The sequence below is a fragment of the Dunckerocampus dactyliophorus genome, chromosome 6 (genome assembly GCF_027744805.1).
Source record: "Dunckerocampus dactyliophorus isolate RoL2022-P2 chromosome 6, RoL_Ddac_1.1, whole genome shotgun sequence".
NCBI lineage: Eukaryota > Metazoa > Chordata > Actinopteri > Syngnathiformes > Syngnathidae > Dunckerocampus > Dunckerocampus dactyliophorus.
In genome coordinates, this window is record NC_072824.1 from 29,846,722 (window position 1) to 29,867,154 (window position 20,433).

The window sequence follows — 20,433 nt, forward strand, 5'->3', positions numbered from 1 at the left end:
AACCCATACAGAAATTATTTTATTTAATTAAAAAATGAAGTACAGTAAATCCCTCACCACTTCCCGCTTTGAATTTTGCAGCTCAAATACTGTGTGTTAAAGAATTGTGATTTAGCTTTGTAATCACGACTTGCAATCCCCCACCAAAACACTAAGGGGCAGTGTTTTCCTGTTAGTAAGAAACCACAACTCTTGCTGGCTAGCTAGTTAGCTTCCTGTGTGAGTAGTAGTGAACAATGGCGACTGAAGCCACATCCAGATGGTTGACATAGATACCAAAGCATAATACTGTTGGATCACTCGTTGCTGGAAAACAGTTAGTAACAGTTAGTAACCCAGCCTTGGCTGTGACAGACGCTGGATATTTAAAGCAGATCAGGAGCAAAGTAATGAGAAAACAAAGTAGTAAACGAGAGGGAGAGTATGCGGCTGACTAATCAAGTGAGTGAATGAGCTGGTAAGTGACTACGCATCGGACTGATTAAGCCACCGAGCGCTTCAGCCAAGAAAGTGGTTGAGGTGTTTTATATGTTAATGTGAGCGAGAGGAACGGTAGTGACGAATGTGGCGTGACAAGAAATAAGAAGGCAAGCGGCGGTGACAAAGGTGGAAGCTGCTTGGAGGAGGATGCTGGTCGGAGAGGAGGAGGGGATTTAAGGTGGGAGGCGGTTGGCTGAGAGGGAAGAGAGAATCAGTGGGGTGTGGAGGAGGGATGGAGAGAAAGTGTGCTGTGGAAGCTGCTGGTAATCAGAGAGCAGTGATGGGTGGTCAAGCTGTGCACCTATGTGAGTGGTAGCGTGAGTGTGTGTGTGTGTGTGTGTGTGTGTGTGTGTGTGTGTGTGTGTGCGTGTGAGAGCCCCACTGTGGTCAGTGCTGTGTGACAGACACACACTGAGTTCCACTGCCCTCAGAGTGGGTCTCACTTTGCACAGCTGTGTGTGTAAGTTGTGTTCCAAGGTGGCTGAATGGATTTTCACTTTTCCTTCATGATTTTCTTGGTGCCTCCACCGCTCCAGGTCTTCTACTTGCCACTGAGCCAAGCTAAAAACTTTGAAATGAACTGTTGAGTCGAAATGGATTAAATGGATTGAATGACTTTTTGCTCTTCTCGCTCTCAAGCGTTCCAATTTTAAGCCTTTTGAATCCCAAATAAAAAGCAAGTTTATTGTGTTAATTTTATGCAATTCTGATTGAAAGTCATGGCACAGGTAAGGTGGTCTTCCTTGCCTTGACGCTTTGGCCTGAAGCGCCTCCACCGGTGCCATGAGGTCAGCTGCAGGGTGGTCGGCTCCAGCCAGCACAAGTGGTCTGCCATGGTCTGCCATGCAGGCCATATTTGCCCAGTGTCTTTCTTATGGTGGAGTCATGAACACTGACACTGACTGTATATACAAAAATATCAAACATCAGATTTTTCACCGCTGGTCTTCAGTGTGCTGTCACATGTGCTCTTTACTCTACCAGCAGTAAGTAACCATGTGCACTGACCCCCGGAACATGTGCTGCTTTCCGCCACATACAGTACAGTATGTCATTCCAGTGCACAACTGATATTTGGTGGTTTTGATTGGGTATAACTAATATTTTGCCTTCAAGAAGAGGCGAAATTAGATTCACATTGATCCACGGCAATGTGCACATGGATGACCTGCAATTTCCTCTTGCAGAGTTACATTATGACTGCATGAAATATAGTTAAATATGAGGATTGATTTGATTCCCCCGGGCGGGTCGCTAAATAAACATCAAACTAAATGTCTTCACATCTGGTGAAATGAATTCATTCCAAAATGCCTCGAAAAAAAATTCAGCGTAAGACATCATTTGCAAATGCGATGTGTGCTCCTCTGTTTGATATTGATTGCTGTGTTCATTAACATGCTCAACAAGCATACACACGTGGAGGAGGGTTAACTTACCGTCTATTTTTCTTGTGGTTCTATTTCAGATCACTGGAAGCTCTGAGCTCTCCTCTCTGTAATCATCACACCGACTGCCTCATGCCTGCTCGGGAAGGACGAGCGAGGAGAGAAAGGTAGCATTTTTTGTCATCTGTGTCATTTCATTGCCACAGCGCAGCTTTGACTCCCGTACTCGTCCTAACACTTACCTGTCTTTGTCCGGTTCCTTCTATTTCTGAGACAAATAAAAGCCGAGACTTTCCGGTAAGATTGTTTTTCCATGCCATAGTTATTGTGTGGAAACACGGGAGAGCGATTATACATCACACATATTTATACCGTCCTTCAAAACAAAGCAGAACATTAGGCAGAAACAAACCTACTCTTCAGCAAACTAAATACATTCAAATGAAACAACGTGATCCATCGCAATACAGTAATCCCTCGTTTATCACGGTTAATTGGATCCAGACCCGGCCGTGATACGTGAATTTCCACAATGTAGAATGTGAAAATTGAATATTTTCGTAGTTGGGGCATAAAAAAAACTGTTTACGACCTTCTAAATGTGTTTTTTAAAAACATGAACAACAGTTTAATCTTTTCTTAAAAACATGAATTTGTGGAATTGACTATGGTCATTAAAATCGATTTTCAAAGGATTAAAAATAATGCAACCAAAGTATTGATGAATGTATGTTTTTGTTAGACAGCATGACCGACAATATTGTTTCTTAACAATATTGGCTTTTGTAACAAACCTCTGTGAGTCTGGTCTCTAATCCAATAAAAGATTGGAAAATTGGAAAAAATGGGCGTGCAAAATACTTTACGACATATCATCACGTCTTTGAATGCGCCTTCTGAATGCCTTATATTTGTATTTTACATCATTTGGCCATTTTTATGCTTGAAAATAATGAATTTGAATATGTATAATTAACTTTAACTCACTCCCAGCCATTTTTCAAAAGACAAACCCTTCAGTTCCGGCCATTTCAGATGATTTTGACTGATCTTTCAAGGCACACAGTTTTGTGTTCTATGGTTATATAAACACGGAACCTACCAAAAGAACGATTAGACTCTGTCTTTTATCAGAAAGTTTCTACCTTTTTCTGTTCTTTAGTAATCAGCAGTAGAACATACGTACGTTTCGGGAAAATATCAACTCCCAACTATAAAAAGGGAGAAAACCAACTTTTTGTGAAAAGATACATTTCAAGCATAACTTTCACTTCGAAACAATATTTTTTGCTCTTGTGACAAATATCTAAACAACTATACTCCAATGTAAACAACACAAAAAAGGTTTTTTTTTTTTGTTTTTTTTTTACACCAAAATAACAATTTATTTACAAATATAACACCATGAACTATTTACAGTTTTCACATTTGGAACTGAACTATGTGTGTGCACGTGTGTGTGCGTGTGCATGCGTTAAAAATTCCCAACAATGCGTCTTTTTTTTTTTTGTGTGTGGTAGCAACGTAACAGCTGCCTTCATGCAAGGGCTTCCTCTTCCTGTTGTGTGTTTATCCCTCCTCTCATGGTCCCTGCTGAGCTCTTATCAAATGCACTTTTGCCACCTAGTGGCCGCTTTTATTAGCATTCAAATTGCTCTCAAGCCTAATCGATTAGTGAGGAGTTGCATCAGCACCTCTTTTAGCCTTTTGCGCAAAAAAAAAAAAACAATTTATAAATACATTGTTGGAATCGGGCGTTTGGGTTTCTAAAAATGTATAACTACGTTTGGGGTATTGAATTAGTTAATTTAAAAAAAATAAATAAACGTGCTTGAACATGCATATTTTTTTTCAGTCTTTTTAATTTAATCTTAGTTTAGTTGTGAAAAAACGTGATAGAGTGAAGCCACAAAATTCAAAGCGTGAAGTGGGGAAAGATGACGTACTATATGTACTGTAGTACTAATACATACTAATTCGGTCAGTGAATAAAAGTGGTGTTGTATTGTGCTGTTTGTTTAAGTTTGAATGCAACGACCGAAATAAAAGTAACTGAACGGAAGTGAAGATTGAGTTCTGAGACAAAGGCGTGTGTATGGATCACTGGGACTTGCCACAATAAATCACTTTCCTTGTTGATCCTCACGTTGACAAATGTGTGTGTGTTCATTTTAATCGCAACTGTCAACATGTGCACAAACACACACACACACACACACACACTCCCACGTCTTTTACACTTCAACACAGGTATCAGTATCATCCATTTGCCCTGTTGACATTTGTTTATTAAATGTCAACATAAATATCTCTTTGCCTTTTAAACACACACACACACACACACACACACACGCCATCTCTCGCCTACTTTATATTCAAATCTTAGCTTGGCTGTGTTTGCGATTAAATTCTTGGTCTCCGAGGAGAGCAGATGCTTTTGTTTCCTCTCCGGCTGCCACGATCAGAATGAGACATGCAATCCTTATTTTGACTCGCCCAAAGTGGAATTGCATCTAAGGACACTGACATGTGGTTACATAAAACTACAGGTTGTCTTCGCCAAGAGGACTAGACCTTTCTCATACGTCTTCTGTCAGAACTCATACAGGCACCTGTTAATGCGTAACATTTTTATACTTAAAATCACACGTATCTGTCGTAGTACTCACGGTGACCAACAGGTGGCACAGCAAGTCTAGGCTTCCACCGTGCTTGGAGCTGTCCCTGGTGCTGAACGCTAATCTGCCTGATCTGAAAATTGAAGCGAGGGAGACGAGAGCCCAGAATGAGGGGATTTGTGCTATGTCAATAAGTAGGAAAGAATAAATGGGAAAATACTCAAAAAAAAGAGAGTTTGATTTAATGACGGGACCAAATGGAAAGCTGAGGTGAGTCGGGTTAATGACTGGAGAAGGAAATAGTGGTGGTGCTATGAAAGTGAAGGAATAATACACCAGTAAAGGTAGAGGGAAGGTGCAGGGGCCGTGTCAATAAACACTGTGTAAACAGAGAAGTCAAGATGTCATAATGATGGTAACATGCAGATGAATAGTAATAAGTATATTCATATGTGGGGGTATGTTAAAGTGCCATCGGTGTTTATGTGCATGATGGACAGATGGGGTCGACGACAAGTGTCCATCTGGGTGACAGTGTCCCCGAGTGTTCCGATGAAACAATGGCAGCAGTACAGTATGCATGGCACAGACAGCAGGATTTATGATTTACACAAAACCCCTACTTCCTTTTATTACCGCTCAGCCGCTCCTGTGTATGTTTGCCATGACCCATTAATGGGATTGTCAGAGTCAGACGTCTCCATCACTGATGGCCTCTTTGTCGATATGCTTTAGGGTTTATTAAAAAATTTGAGTTTGTAAGAAATCCTTCCACTGTGCGTTTATCACAACTAGTGAAGTCGTTTGTAGATTTTAAAATGCACTCAGCATGCGGCAGGACCCTGACTGTTAAAGAAATGGACAAATGCGGCCCGCCCTTATAGTTTATAGTCGCTGTCACAGCATCGCACATCAAGGCACCAGAGAGGGAATTTATTGAATATAAAAGAGGGCTTTCCTCGATTGAGAATCATTTGTCACAAAAGCACACACCTGCTCACTCTCGCTCATTTACAATCGCTGCAGAGTAGGGGTGCCAAGAGATTTTAACATTACGTTTAAGAAAAGTACAATGAAACAAACAAGGTTTTTTATTTAACTGAGTCACAAAACAATGCAGGTGCGTTTTGAAATGTTTATTGTCCCACAAATTGACGCAAAACGATATTATTGTCAACCTTTTCGGAGACCAAATAAACCACTAATGTTATGGTAACTAAATGAACTAAAATACAAATACAAGGCAGAAGAAGCATTCTAATTGTGAGTCTAGTACTGTATTCTACACTGGCCACTGGGTGTCAGTAATTGTTGAATACATGCATTACATTACATACATTGTTGTATTGTAATGGAGGTACCTACATTGTCCAGAAAAAAAACAAGGAACTGCTAATCTATGTTATCTTATTTATGTCCAATACAGTGGTGTGAAAAAGTGTTTGCCCCCTTCCTGATTACTTTTTTTAATGCTTGTCACACTTAAATGTTTCAGATCATCAAACAAATTTAAATATTAGTCAATGACAACACAACTGAACACAAAATGCAGTTTTTAAATTAAGCTTTTTATTATTAAGGGAGAAAAAAATCCAAACCTACATGGCCCTGTGTGAAAAAGTGATAAAGTTAAAACATAACTTAAGTGAGATTAATTGACATCTATCAGTGTGGAAAAGAGCCATTATCCACAAATGGCCAAAACAAACAACAACCTTTCCAGGAGGGGCCGGCCAACCAAAATGACCCCAAGAGCGCAGCGACTGCCCATTCAAGAGGTCACAAAAGCCCCCACAACAACATCCAAAGTATTGCTGACCTCACTTGCCTCAGTTAAGGTCAGTGTTCATGACTTCACCATAAGAAAGACACTGGGCAAAAAACGCCTGCATGGCAGAGTTCCAAGACCAAAACCACTGCTGAACAAAAAGAACATTAAGGCGTCTCAATTTTGCCAGAAAACATCTTGATGATCCCCAAGACCTTTGGGAAAATACTCTGTGGTCTGATGAGACACAGGTTGAATTTTTTGAAGGTGTGTGTCCCATTACATCTGGTGTAAAAGTAATGTTGCATTTCAGAAAAAGAACATCATACCAACAGTAAAATATGGTGGTGGTAGTGTGATGGTCTGGGGCTGTTTTGCTGCTTCAGGACTTGCTGTGATAAATGGAACCATGAATTCTGCTTTCTACCAAAAAATCCTGAGGGACAATATCCGACCCTCTGTTGGTGACCTCAAACTGAAACCAACTTGGGTTCTGCAGCAGGACAATGATCCAAAACACACGAGCAAGTCCTCCTCTGAATGGCTGAAGACTTTGGAGTGGCCTAGTCAAAGTCCTGACCTGAATCCTATTGAGATGCTGTGGCATGACCTTAAAAAGGCGCTTCATGCTGGAAAACCCTCCAATGTGGCTGAATGACAAACAGTTGTGCAAAATTCCTCCCCAGCGCTGTAAGAGACTCATTGCAAGTTATCACAAACGCTTGATTGCAGTTGTTGCTGCTAAGGGTGGCCCAACCTGTTATTAGGTTTAGGGGGCAATCACTTTTTCACACACGGCCATGTGTGGATATTTTTTCTCCCTTAACAATAACAAATTTCATATAAAAACTGCATTTTGTGTTCAGTTGTGTTGTCATTGACTAATATTTAAATTAAGCAGGTTCCACCATATTATTTGTTTCTTTGTTTAGCTAAATGACAAGCTAATGCCATCATGGCATACTTGCATTAACAGCCGCCCCGTTTCTTATCTGCTCTCTAGTTTCATGCGTGTCCCAGAGTAGAAAGCATTCTTATTAGAAGTGAGACCATGGCAAGGTCCTAATTAATTTCCAGCCTGCACTGTCATCACTTGATCGCGGCACAGGAATAATTTAAGTTTCCTCCATGAAAAAAAAATAAAATATGCCGTGTTTCTGGAAAAATGTGCCAAAGAAAATGACTAATTACATTTTGGACATTCATGACGCTGCAATGCGTAGTATGAGCCTCAGACCTCATTTCAGCAGGCATCAAAGGTGTGTTGGCTTTTTCTGCAAGAGGGACGCTGGTAAGATAAGATGACTATCCAACAGAAGTTACAATCAAGTCACTTACCATGAAGACTCGCAGAAAATACTCCCTTTTGTTGAGTATTCAAAGAGTGTTTCCAGGGCCATAACTTGTTTTACTTTTGTGAGTTTTTAATCCCCTTTTCGTGTAGGCTTGACAGGCTATGACAGGAGTGACACGATTATGATCTGAATTCCTACTTCCTGTCTACCTGACTTCCAGTCTATGAACAAACAGAACTCAGTGGTTGTTCCTGAACATCCTCACCAATTTCCTTTCGTCTTTCAGATCTTGGCAAAGTGGCAACACAACCAAAGTAACTTGTACTCATGTACAGTTATTATACACATCTACATGTAACACAGATACCCTCAACGTTTGATCGTCATTAGACAAATGGTCAATGATTTATGGGCAATTACTTGCAAAGTCCCACCCGTTCCCCTGCAAAGATGTTTCGGTTGACGGCTGCCATGTTTTTCAACTTGTGCCTGTCAGTCCCTGTAATCTGCAAACCAAATTGTGACATGATTTGGCCAAAAGCCCCGAAGTTACACTGAGTGTTTTGCAGAGCGCATTGAGCTGTGTGAGAAATGACAAGTCAATCTGAGGTCTGGGGTCACACTGTGGGGTTTAGTAGCAGTGCCGCCTTGTGGTGCATTTGTAGAAAATAATAGCACAGGCAACACAGTAGTGGTGCGTGTTTTGACACATGAGGAAACAATAGCTCTTTCTTTGGCCAATCATGAGCTATCAGTGCACTTACAGCAAGCTTGTCAACCCATTGGAAATCTCAGAAGGTCATTAAATATGACAGTATAACAACATAACAGTCTGACTCACGGTGTCATCTTTCAAAGAACACTTTACTAACAACACTAAATTCATCACACCGCAACTTATCACTCGAAAGGTGTCCCTGATAAATATACAAACATGTCCCAATATGAGTTTAAAATAAATAAAAAAAACCCAACATTTTAACGTTTTTTCATAAGGCATTGCGTCTGAGCAACACATTCAATGGGACGCTGCAATGACGTCAGCCTCCCTCTGGGCTTTGGGCTCAGGGTCCTCTGGCTCCCTTAACTGGACAGAGGCAGCACTGCAGCGCATCCACCATTTTCTATGGTTTCAATGCTCCTCCAATTAAATGGTTTTCTAAAACGAAATGCATTATGGGAAAACTTTAAAATGTTGGGTTTTTTTCATTTCGAAAACCGTATTGGTAAATTTTTCTGTATTTTTGAGGTATAATGTTTGCATGTTAAGTTGCTGTGTGATGAGTTGAATGTTGTTTGTAAAATGAAACCGTGAGTCAGACTGTTATATTGAGTAATGACCTACTGCAATTTCCAATGGGTCTACAAGCTCGTTGATTGTCTCCTGTCAAATCAAGAGCTGACTGGTCCTCACGGGATCATGCGTGCCACAATATGCCATTTTGTGACATGCACACGTGCGGCTTATACGCTTATTGGTACTAAGTGTTGGAAATATATATTTTATTATTAGGCTTTTTTGCCATTGTTCATGAAGTCTTTTATGAACAGTAACTAGTGATACCTTCACTCCTGCCCTCTGCAGGTTGTTTTAGTGTCTTTCTTTACAGCTCTCACAATGTTTCTGTCATCACCTGCTGATGTTTTCCTTGGTCTAACTGTTCCACGTCCGTTACTTAATACACCAGTGGTGTCTTTCTTCTTCAGGACATTCCAAATGGTTGTAGCGGCTATGACGAATGTTTGTGCGATGGTTCTGATTGTTTTTCCATTTTCTTCCAGATTTACAATTGCTTGTTTTTCATCCATAAACAGCTCTCTGATTTTAATGTTGTTTTCACCTCTAAATGCAGTATACACGGGCAAAACCCGTCCTACCCAATCTGAAACTGAGCGCAAACATTCAGTGCTATTTATTGATTGAACAAGTAATGTTATAGGACACGCCAGCGTCCAATACTTTTGCTCACATGGAAAAGTTGTGCATCCATTCGAGACGTAAATACCTGGAAATAAAAGTAAAAAAAAAAAAAAAAAATTACTCTAATACATAAATACTTAAAAAAACCACCTCAGATTTTAGTTTTAAATGAACAAGCATGTTAAAACACTGTAATACGCTCTCTAAAACAAGGCAAAACTACAGAATCAAATTTTGAGAAGCTCTAAATATCGGTTTCGGTTATTTTTCAAATAATCGCCCAGTCCTACGTCAAACCGTATGCCACATCCTGCATCAAATTGGTCATCATATCATCATGAAAAATACCAAAAAATATAAAAATTAATTGAACTGCTATAAATCGGACATCCCTAGTGTGAAGATGTTCGGATGCATGAAGTCGGTATCTAAGCCACAGCCCCACTGTGTGCTCTCAGATAAAGTTTTGGGTATGCAGCGCCTACAGCACCTGTCAGTCACTGCTGTCGTCTTTGGATGAGCACAGTGGGAGATGATGAGGGTCTATTAGTTTGGATTGCTGAGGAGAAACATACGGCACACACACACACACACGCACGGAAGGGAATGTTGCTATTCCTGCAGTACGTCAGATGCTCTTGAAGGAACAAACCTCTGCAGTGTGCGCACACAGAACGCAAAGGCACAGACATGTATGCATGTGTGTGCACAAACAGGCCATTTTGGATCTGTCCCATCTCAGGAATGCTTCAGAGCTCTCTGTCTTCATCTTTGAGTGATATGTTTGATTGAGGAGAGAAAGCCAAGCAGCTGAAGAAAGCACAAGAGCATGCTGAAGAGAGAAGGAATCGTCCGGATGACGGTGGCGAAACCATGTCGGGAGGGTGTGTGTTTGTGTGGTCAGAGGGAGGGCTGTCTCCAGCTGCAGGCAAAGTGCTTGGAGTGCAGACGTAGTGTATGCTAGCTTGGCCTGCTAACCTTGGAGCTGTAGTAATTGGCACTTAGCATTAAACGGCACCCCACCCGCTTTCTGGGATAATAAGCCTCACAGAGAACATAAAGCGCTGAACGCTTGGAGAGAGCAGAGCATCTTCAACAGAGATACACAATTTGTATAATCTACAAAATGTTATTGGAAATTTTCTGAAAAAAAATACAATACAGTAATCCCTCAACACTTTGTGCTTCGAATTTTGCGGCTTCGCTTTATCACGTTTTTTCAAAAATATATGAATTAATAAATCGTGGCTGTTCTGTGGTTGAATACGGCCTGTTATTAGCCCAACAAAAATCATTTACATACTGTTTGCCTAGATTAAGCATTTTCAAGCATAAAAATGGCTAAACAAGCTAAAATACAAATATATAATAAAGCCAGTGCTTCTGAAATAGTTGGGCAGGCCCCCCTGACGTGGTGAACTCTCAGGGGGGGCGTCAGAGGCAGGGAGGTAGGCCTGTCACGATAATCAATAAATCGATTGATTGAAGGATAAAAAAAAGGTAGATAATTCTGGCGCCTTTGATCAATTGACATGTGCGTGTGTTTTATCTGCTCATCTCTCACACACACAGGCTGGATGACAAGAGTTCACTCTGCATCTGTCTGTGCGCATTGGTTCTATAGTGGAATGAACGGAGAGGGTGGGCCCTCATCTCATGCAGTCTCTTTGTGGAGGCAGGGCGACTAGTGAGTGGATACACAGGGTTTAGCAGTTAGCTTTGTGAGGCGGAATACGCTAACATGAATGAAGCTTTATTTTACATTCATCCCATCAAACAAGAAGATTCAGCAAGTCTTTTTTTGTCTGTGTCTAGAAAATACTTACACTTGACATGTTACTCTGTTGACGTTATTTTTGCCGGTGCCTGACAGCATGCTTGGGGATATGGTGTGCTCTTTTACACATTTGAAAGTATTGTAAGAATGCCACTTTCAGATATCTGGCATCTGTACGGTTAATGTTTACATCAACAAACATTAACCGTGGAATCGAATCGTATGTTTTGTACACTGCATCGAATCGTTCTGTTTTTAAAATAATATTGTTTTTGAATCGTATCGTAACCAGCAATGTTGCATTGATGACACAATAGCCACCACAGGAGATAATGTACAAAACAGGAAGCAAAAAGAAAAAAATCATCAAGGGACTCTCCCAATTTTACCATATGTGAGTCTATATTATGTCTTATATGTCTTATTTTCTCTCAGTATGTGTCGACTATATTGAGTGATATGATTGTAAAGGTGATTCTAAGGGTGTTATTTCATGTTTAGAGGGCTGTAATAACGTTAAAAGCCGTATTTAGAATATTTTAAAGTTTACAACCTTCTAAATATCTTCAAAAACATCAGGAAACACAGAGAGCAGTCCATCAAAAATTGATAGCCCATAAAAAATGATGAAAATTACAGTGACACGTGAAACTGTCCGTCTGTTTTCTACTGCTTATCCTAGTCGGGATCATAGGGAGCTGGGGCCGGTCACCCTGGACTGGTCAGGTGTCAGTCACAGGGCACACATGACGCCAGACAAGCATTCACACTCTCACCGAGTGAGGCTTGAACCCACACTGCCTGCAACTGAAAGCACGCCGGCAAGTCGACCACTAGCAAAAGCACTTTGCAAAAAGCAATAAAGAATGACAGCAAAGGGACAGTGCAGCAGACAAAATGACAAAAATCACAGGCTAGTTAGGTGGCATGGCACAGAGCAAGGAGAAGAAGCAAAAAAAATAAAGGCACCAGAAGAAAATAGCCAGAGTTACCAGCTGGCCAAGTGGGCACAAACAAACGAAAAGAACAGAGCGAGGTAGGTCGGTGCAGATAACTGATCCAGGTGTCCCTCGTTAGTCTACCCAGTGTCCACAGCCATGCCACCTGGAAAGACCAAACAAAACTGAATGTAAACCATAAACCGCAGACTAGTGACTCGAGTTTTTATGAGTACTTGATTCACTCGAGTCGGGTGACACAGCAAAAACTCACAACATTGATTTTATATTCGTAGATATACAAGCAAACACCTCATTGGGACGGTTGGCCCGTTGCAGCAATATGTTTGCGTGTGGCGGCTCTTCCCCTTAAATGCAAGAAAATGCGCCTATTCACTGCAGAAATCCACTGGATTATGCCACAAAGTCAACACATTCTGTTGGTAAAATGATGTTATGATGGCCAAATACAATCCAAATTATTTTTTCAGACTGAACTGTGAAAGGCAGTCCCGTGAGATCTTGTTTGAATCTTCCCCATTCTCTCTTCTTGCCACATCCAATGTGGCGGTCACGTCGACGTATAGTATGGTTCGGCGCTCAATGCGACAGTGCGAGTCCACCTACCCGACACAGTAAACTGGTGATCGCACTTCAGGTTCGCAATTCGCTTGTCGGCACCCTCATGTCGGCATTGGCGAGTGAGTCCAGCGGAGTCTAGGTTCGTGAGCTCCCGGGCTGGAGTGCTCAGCTCGGCGTTAGCGAGCGAGCAGCTCAGACAGAAACAGGAAGTGGAAAGGAGAGTTGGTTTGAAGCAAAGGACAGAACTGTTGCTTTTTCCACAGAGTTATAGACAGTCAATGCCGTGTTTCCCTTTTAATTTAAAGTGAACAAGTTCACAGAGGCGAATACCCGTGATTCCCAGTTCAGTAAAAAACGTGCAAGTTTTGAACGCCAACAGGCAACAGTGATGGAAATGTCGGTGCTTTTTAGAGAGGCGGCTCTTTTGGATCAGCTCACTAAATAGTGGCTCCTCAGATTTTTCTGTTGTCTTTTAAATTAATTTATTACCAAATTATGTGTATTGTGTAAAATGAATTACTAATGCAAAAATACATGATATCAAATGTTTATTATTTAAATTGATTTATTTCAACATCAATCACAATACAAAAATATATTATAATATAATGTTATGTTATAAAATACAGACACAAAGACCCATCTCAATAGACAAATTAGGTCAAATCTCTTCACGCAAATTTCTCACGAACACTCAGCTTCAAGAGGGCCACAGCGTGTTTAACCCCGCCCCTGCCCCTGCTCAGTGTGGACACAGAGACGCCGCAACACATCTTAACGAATGACATTCACCTTGAACAGACGAGAAAAAAAAGGATTCGGCTCCCAATTGGCTCCCAGCGACGCGGACCTGCTCCTGTCGTTCGTTTCAAAGAGCCGATTCGTTCACGACCGACACATCACTGATAGTCAACCATCACTACTACAGAATGGATAAATGTTCTTCTCCACTATAGCTGTGTCACGCCGATTGCCATCAAAAGACGACTGATGATGTATTTGTGTATTTTGCTATGTGACAGAACAGCTCAGCAGCTTATATATTGGAGGTCAAAATTCATGGGAAAAGCACATAAAGAGAATATCTTGTAAGTCAAACAATATGGTGACAAGTTAAAAAAAAAAAACCATACAACTCTAAACGGACATCTCGGCAGTGTATTGTGCCCTGCACTTATTTCGACGCTATAGGACTGAGTGACCTTGGTGAAGCAAATAAAGGCGTATAATACTTCTTTATTCCATGGAGGAATCTCTGTTGTGGTCTATGAAATCTTTTGCATTTGAACTTTTGAAGCACTTCAAAACAACTGAAGGAGTTGAGTTATGGGTACGAGGCCAAGGCTGACCCCTTGAAGAAAAACAGTATTTTTAAAAAAATCAAACCAATAAACAAAAGATAAAAAAAAAAAAAGTTCAATGGATGTCCTTCCTCGTAACATTTGTTATGTGTTTTTGTATTGCAATTCTAAACGCATTTGTGCACAAAAGATTTTTCTGCTGCTTGGCTTCTTGGTGGAATCTGCTAGTATCCGAGTAGTAGTGGGATAAAGAAACAGAAATAATCTTACTTTATATTTGGAATATCTGTTATGTACATCTTCCTCATGAATTCTCTTCACTGAATATATGGAAATTCAAGTTTACTATCATCATTTTCTATAACTTATTTTGTTCATTTACTATAAGTCAAAGAAGCATGCAAGGAACTGGATGCTATAATAATTGTACTTTTTCTTAAAGGCATTTATAAAAAAATAAAAAGTACTGTCATTTCCAGTTTATAAACCGCACCCCTCTGTGTTAATTAAAGACTCCATTGACTGCACCTGCTGCCATATGTCCGCATCCTGAGGTAACACAACTCGCTATAATAGCAAAATGTGACACTAATAAAGTTAAAAACCCGGTTTCCTATGCTCTAACTTTGAAATTACGCCAACGGAATACATGTCAGGAGATAAAAATAAGAATGCAGTGGTAATAGGAAGGATTTGAAGGGCAATTAATATTTAATATGAAAAAAAGACTTTGGCACTTAGATCACAGCAGGAAGTGGCGCACCTTGGGAGGTAGTTTTAATGAATAAGATGTGAATTTGACTTACCCGGTAGCCTACACACTTGTGACGATGATGCAGAGTGCAGCGAAAGGAAGCAGCGCCTTGAAGAGAGTAACTTACGACCAGCAGGGTGGACTGGAGGAGGGTGGACTGGAGGAGGGTGGGCCCCCTGCAGTTGAGGTGTTGAACTGATGGAAGTGGAATGGTGGCTTAATGATGGTGGGGAAAGAGAGACCATTTTTCAATTTGAATATGTACGATGATTAGCTGAAAGGTAAGCGGGTCACATGTGTGGGCATGGGTGAACTTCCAATAGTGAGAAACAAACAGAGCTTGGAGAGGGCGGGGCGCTGTGTTGTGATTTAGGATAAACATTTGGTCAAATTAATTCATAATACATTGTAACGGGGCACAGAATTTAGGTTGTCCATAGGATAAGCGCACCTGGCATTAGGACAGCTTATGATCAGCTATGTAGTTGTACCATCAGACCATCGAGGTTTTGACAAGAGGGCAATTGATCACCACTTTTCAAAAAGGGTGAGGGTGCGTTCTAACTATACGGAGATCACACTCCTCAGTGAAAAGATGTTTATATAACATGTATAATGCTTTACAGCCTTGTCGCTATCATGGACCAGTGTGTAGAAGACATTATGCAAACTAGACATGACTTACTCTGTTCTGTGGCAACTTCGCTCTTCTTGTCTTTTTTTTCCCTGTGTACTGGCGAAGTAGCATCCTTTTTCAAAATGCGTTTATACCGTACTTTCAAGTCGAATGCTTCTGCAGTCATCAGTGAAATGATCATCGCAGAGAACAGAACTCAAGGTGGGCCTCCATCTGTCTATCACATGTCCATCCGTCCATCACTCGGATACTGTGAACATCCAGCAGCAACACAACCTTTTGGCACGACTACTATTTTGATGGAAAATATACCAAACCAAGTCGACCATCTCCCTCGAGAAGCGTTTGTTTACTTTGCTTTAGCTGAGAGGTGTCACCCTGATGATGTCACTTCCGGAAATGAGACTGAACAGCAGGAGTAAGCTCGTCATGGGTGGCGCCATCAACTATAAATGTCATTTTTGCGAATTTACCGTTCGCTTTCAAAAATTGAACAACGTAGAACATAATTACCAACAATATTTAACATATTTAAGCAAAGTTGATAAATCATGTCAGGGATGGTTTAAACAGGCCTCTTCCTTCTGCCACACACATCTCAACACCACCAACCATCAATACCTCGGCATTGTGAGGCTCCATACAGAGGGAAGCGGGCACCAAGTACCACAGAGTGCCTATACAGTGCCATGAAAAGTCAATTAAAAGTTCACAGCTGCATGTCTGAGTGTGCAGATCTTAGAACTGCACAGGCACACATTTTATGCATCTCCTCAAAAGTAACCAGTGATTAATTAATGACGTTCTAATAATGTTAATGTACTTAGAGGGCAAAATTGTTGACAATAAATTGACTGTAGCATGAAAAAGAGTGAAAAAGCTGCATCCTGTGTAGTGCTAAACATTTAATGAATAGTGCCCAGAGAGCAGGAAGAATGTGTCCTCACAGCAGTCCAAGAAGCCCTTCCTGTTGCATCTCACATCAAAGTGCACTTTGTTCCTTCATTAAAAAATCCTAATGATGCCACTGTAGCAAAAATGTGATGGCTTAATTGGGCTGTGCTGGAGACGTGTTGAACATTTTCCTTTGTTCTGGCTATGGTTAGTGCTGAAGCACCGTAGGGGAGGACCAGAGTTCCTCGTTCAACAGGCGTGTGAACTCCACAATGATTTTCACAGCAATACCGCCACGTTGACACGCAGCTCTTTATCTACAGTGCATCCTTGTGGTTTTATCATTTCCGAGAAATTCTCCACAAACCGTTTGTCCCTTCAGTTATGATAACAGTTGATGTTGTCATGTTTTTTGCTGTTGTTGTTGGCATAAAAAGAAGTGCTGGATGAAAATGTAGCTTATTTTAGCAAATTGCCTGAGGAAAAACAGTGGGTTTTCATGTTTTATTGTATGGTATGCTGGTCATTTAAATATATAAATACTGTAATCCCTCATTTATCACAGTTAATTGTGTGAAGGAACACTACTTTGTGGAAATTCACTTTTTATAAATCGAATATGTTCGTTGTTACAGCACAGAAAACCTGTTTACGACCTCCTAAAAATGTTTTTTTAAACATTATTAGCGCCCTCTAGGCATAAAATAACACCCCTATAGTCACATTTACACTCGTATTACCCAACATAGTTGACATAATACAAGAATATAAGACATAATATAAACTCACATGTTAGCATTGACAGAGTTCCTTGTTGTTCTTTTTGTACTTCCTGTTCTGTGCAGTACTTCCTGCGGTGGCTATTCTCTCATCAATGTAACTTTACTGACACCTAGTGACCTGTGTAGGATACTACCTCACAACGTCTTTGAGGCATTCAGCAACTACTGACACATTTTTCAACAGATTCCAATCATTTAAACATCAAACCCTTCAATAATTCAGGACATTTGTGCTATTATTAACATCACATCAATCCCCACTTTTCCAGAATGCTAAGTTAATTGGTGACTCTAAATTGTCCATAGGTATGAGTGTGAGTGTGAATGGTTGTTTGTCTACATGCGCCCTGCGATTGGCTGTCGATCAGTCCAGCGTGTACCCCGCCTGTCGCCCGAAGTCAGCTGGGATAGGCTCCAGCATACCCCCGCGACCCTAATGAGGAGAAGCGGCATAGAAAATGGATGGATGGATGAATGCCTTTGATCTAAGTAGATCTAAGGCATTCAGCAACTACTTCCACATTTCTCAACAGATTCCAACCATTCAAACCTCAACATTGACACTTTCCTACTCATTTTTGGGTTTCCCCACACCCCCATCCATCTCACGCATTCACACGCAATGTCTTCTGGCATTGAAATTATCTAGAATATTTTTGAAAAACTGTGATAGAGTGAAGCCGTGAACTTTGAACCGTGATGAGGGACGACTGTACAAACGAATATAAATAAAAACGCGTACTCAGATTTGTGATAGGCGGCGGGCCCAGTACAAGCTCTCCTCTGGACATGATCTCACCAGAGACCCAAGCAGTCCAGTGTGAATGGTTTCACACTATTCAAGGCTCTAGAATACAGAGGGATTTCGTTTAGCATAGTGGTGTTATTGAGGGCCTGTGTTTTTTTATGTACAATACATCAGTGGGGATTGTAGTGGGACAGTCTGGACCAAAAAGTCCAGGGCCAAATTTTTGTCTCAGTTCACCCTTGACCTCGACAAAGTATTTACTGTGTCTGACTGTCCACTTTATTCAATGTACAAAATGAGGAATCGTGCTTTCCGTAGCAAAATGACCTTCATACTGTACATGACAATGCACTGTCGCGTGTCATTGGCTGCCATGGGCATAAAAGGAGAGAAACACATGGTGTGGCCCCCATTTTCCACTCACCACAGCCCAAGTGAGGACCTCTGGAGTATCGTCAAGCACAAAAATCGTATGAGGGTGAGAGGCAGTTCACAACAAAACAGCAGCTGCAGGAGGCTATTCTGACATCTTCCAAAGAAATTCAAGCAGAGACTCTCCAAAAACTCACAAGTCCAGTGGATGCAAGAATTGTTACGATTATATCAAAGAAGGGGTGTTATGTTAACATCAGAATCAACTTTATTGGCCAAGCATGCTGACACAAACAAGGAATTTGACTCTGGTTAAATTAGCTCTCACTGTACATACACACAAACACTTAAGAAATAAATACATAATTTAAAAAGTTAGATTAAGATGTGCAAAAGGGGTAATAATATAATGACAATTCAAGTCAGTGGGTGTGTGATTAATAAACCGGGACATTATTTGCATTTGTAAAAAAACAAAACAGTATTTACACTCAAGTGTTCATCAGAGTCACGGCCTGGGGGAAGAAACTGTCTCTGTGCTCTGCTGAAGTCCGCTGTCATCCCCGCACTCTTCAGCTGGTTCAGCTCCAGATGGTCCTGACCACACCAGAGGACCAGCTGGTCCACCTCCCGTCTGTATGCAGACTCCTGCACACCATCCCGGGTGAGACTGATGAGTGTCGTGTCACGTGTAACATGTTGCTTGGCCTGTTGAAATGTTTTTGACTGAAATATCTGTTACTTTCAGTAAACATGACCTGTTTTGTGCGCATGTGCATTACTTCCCGGACGCATGACCTTCACATTTGCAAGTTGCGTTTTTTTTTGGTAATGTGAACGACTACATAAAAGATCAGATTTTAACAAAAAAATCTGGATTGGGCATCATACTTTGCAGTGTGAACAGAGTGTGATACAATGTATCCATTGCCAATAATGCTGCTTTGTAGTTGAATACGGCCTATTATCAGTCAAAAAATGTGCATACAGAAGCACATTTTACGTGTTTTCTGCCAGGAATTTCAAGCATAAAAATGGCAAAATGAACAAAAATACAAATATAAGGTATTCGGAAGACGCATTCAAAGACGCTGTGAATGATATGTGGTATTCTACACTGGTCACTAGGTGTCAGTAATGTTATTTTAATGTTCTGTGAAACATGCACGCACCAAATTTTTATTTCAGGTTTGAGTAATCTCACAACAGGCACAATAATAATAACATAATACTCATAATATTCAGAATAATAACACGGATGTAACCCATGCCAAGCTAAAGCTCAACTCTGAACCCCTGACGTCACTTCCTGTCCTCCACACATCCGGAAACTATTTATTGCGACACACAAGCAGTAGTCTTATTTATGTCTTAAATTGTTTATTTTCTCTTATTAAGTCAACTATATTGTGTTGTTTCATATTTAAACACATTTAGAAGGTTGTAAACCGGTTTTCTATGCTTTAACTACAAACATGTTCCATTTATAAATAAGGAATCCTGCTGTGCGGAAATTCACTTATCAAAGTCGGGTCTGGAACGAATGAACCGTGATGAGTGAGGCATTACTGTACTGTGTTCCTCCTCACTTACATAAATATGCACTGTGTATGTATATCAGTGCTGGAGGTGTACACTCAACTCAAATAAATGTAATGTGGCTTGTTACACACACTCAAATAAATTCCCCAAGGAATATAAGTCATGGAGGAAGCATCCAAATACAGAGCAAACAAAAAATAACCTGTGTGCATTTATGTCCAGTTTGTTGTTTGTTGCCTTATTTTGCAGCATGTCTTAACTGGCTATTAATGCAGATCCTGTCTTTTGTGTTTGGGTGTGAATTCCCAATAAAGGCCATTCAATGAATTGTTATTCTGCTGCTAACCGCAATGTGGTCAGGCAGAAACATGTCGTTTAAATTTTTTTTCACTCTTAACAGCACAGACTTGGCAAAGGTGTGTGTTAGTGCACTTTTCTCTTTTGTCCGTGTAGCAGCAACCGATTATGCCGTGCACACAAACAGCTGACGGGAGTCGCTTAAGAAAAACACGCAAAAAGCTTCCCCCACACCCTCTACTTTGGAAAGATTGCGTGTGAGCGGCCGCCGTTCTCTCCCACAGGTCTGTGTTTGTCCGTCAAACATACAAATGTGAGGTTCTCTTGAACTCATTCAAT

General features: G+C 40.8%; 1 long non-coding RNA gene across 1 annotated transcript; it reads left to right on the forward strand.

The window, feature by feature from the left end:
* The first annotated feature begins 243 nt into the window (after positions 1-243).
* LOC129182885 (uncharacterized) lies at positions 244-19,122 on the forward strand. Its single transcript, XR_008570716.1, has 3 exons — positions 244-457; positions 1,949-2,035; positions 18,762-19,122. It is a non-coding gene; the product is annotated as an uncharacterized LOC129182885 (long non-coding RNA).
* The last annotated feature ends 1,311 nt before the right edge of the window (positions 19,123-20,433 follow it).